Genomic DNA, 1,936 nt, shown 5'->3' with positions numbered 1-1,936 from the left:
TGGTGGGGGCTGGGAGGGGCCCTGGGCCACTCACACGAGGAAACTGGGGATGTCTAGAGAGGCCAAGAGGAAACTGGAGGAGGAACTAGAGGCAGGGGCAGGGGCTTGGAGGGCATTTAGAGGGCCTGGGAGGGACCAGACAGGTGGCTTGAGGGACTGAGAAGGGGCTAGGGGACATGGAAAGGAGCAGAGAGGGGGCGTCTGGAGGGACAGAGAAGGATCCGAGGGAGCCTTTAGGGACAGATGATTCTAGAGGGGTCAGCGTGCGCCTGAGATATCTGAGGGTATCTAGTGGGGGCAAGAAACATGGGAGCTGTCTACACTCGGGAGTTCTGATGGAAGAAGGGACTAGATTTAGCTGCGTTGGAGAGGGGATTGGGGCATCCCGGGGGTAGAAATGGGACCAGAAGGGTTTGAAGAGGCTGAGATCAGTGTCTGGAGGGGAGTTCTAGGCTAGGGGTGGTGGTGGTGAGAAAGGTGAGGAGGGTGGTCCACACCCTGAAGACTTCTGGGAAAAGATAAGGGGGTTGGAATCCCTTCTTGGATCTAGGAAAGGGGTTGGTGCACCACCTAGGGGATGTCTATAGAGCCAGGAGGTTGTAAAGAGGCTGAGAGGTGTCCTGGGAGTGCCTAGAGCTGCCAAGAATAGCCTGGGGCGGTGTCTACATTCTACAGGAGTTTGGGGAAGGAAGGAGAGGTGGGGCTGGAGAAGGGAGTGGGGTGTCGAACGGGGTAGAGCAAGGGCGAGGTTATTTTCCAGAGGCTGAGAGGTGTCTGGGGGAGAGGGGTATCTTGGGGGGCTGAGAAAGCCTGCTCCACTCTCAGGAGTTCCAGGGACAGGGAAGGGGCCTGGGGAACCCAAGGGGGCTGGGCTCAATTGGAAGGAAGTTGGGGACACACACCCAGAGGATTGAAAAAGACTAAGAGGAAAAGGGGGTTCTCCTCAAAATGGGTCGGAAATTGGAGTGGGACGTTGAAAGGGAGTTGGGTGTGTCTCCAGGAAGGGGGGCTGCTGGGCCTGGCAGGAGGCTGATGAGGGAAGCCAAGATAAGGCTGTGTCCCACTACTGGGGGCTGGTCTGGGGAAACCACACCCCGAGGGGCTGGTGGTGCGCGCTGGGCAGCAGCAGTAGCAGCAGCAGCGGCTGCAGGAGGAGAAGCAGCCACAGCCGGGCCTGGGAGAGAAGGCAGCACGGACAGGGGAGGGGGCTGGGTCCCTGGGAGGAGGCTCTGCAAGGACAAGGTCCAGCAGGACCCAGGGGGACTGTCCCAGGATGGGCTAGGGCGTGGGAGCTGGACCAGGGAAGGGCAAGGACAGCGCTGTTAGCGGCCCCCTCCCATTACCCACAGGGCCGACCTCACCTGTGTCCCCACTGCAGCAAACGGCAACAGCGGAGGGGCTGGGGGTACCAAACACCGGAGCTCCTGCCCCCCTCTGCAGAGCTGCCCGAGTTCTCCTCCTTCTCTGGCTCTCTCTCCCCGCCCCTCTGAGCTTGCCGGGAGATGGCGAAGCAGGGAGGGGCCTCGTGGCTCCCAGAGCCCCCTCCCCTAGGACCGCCTGAGAGGGACCCTGGGGAGACTCCGCCTCCTATAAAGCTGGTTGGGCCTCAGTCGCGTCATCTGGAAAATGGGGGTGGTAGGGAGCTTTGCCAGTTCTCCCCACCTCCTTCCTGGACTCCCCCTCTCCTTGCCCAGCTCCTACCCCTCTGCCCCTAGGGGACCCCACCCCCACCCGTCTGAATCAGCAGCACTTAGCAGATGCGATCGATGGGGAGGCGTCTGTTAATGGCCTTAGAGCGGAGTGCCACGGGGAATGATGCAGCGCTGTCCCGTCCCTGCCCCCCAAGGCTGGAGGTGGTGTGGATGGAGGACTGGTGGGGAGCGTTTCTCCAGATCGCCAGACCCCCAAAGCTGCTGAGGGGGGGGGGGGGCATGGG

The sequence above is a fragment of the Eptesicus fuscus genome, chromosome 1, assembly GCF_027574615.1.
Source record: "Eptesicus fuscus isolate TK198812 chromosome 1, DD_ASM_mEF_20220401, whole genome shotgun sequence".
Classification (NCBI taxonomy): domain Eukaryota; kingdom Metazoa; phylum Chordata; class Mammalia; order Chiroptera; family Vespertilionidae; genus Eptesicus; species Eptesicus fuscus.
This window is presented reverse-complemented; position numbering follows the sequence as displayed.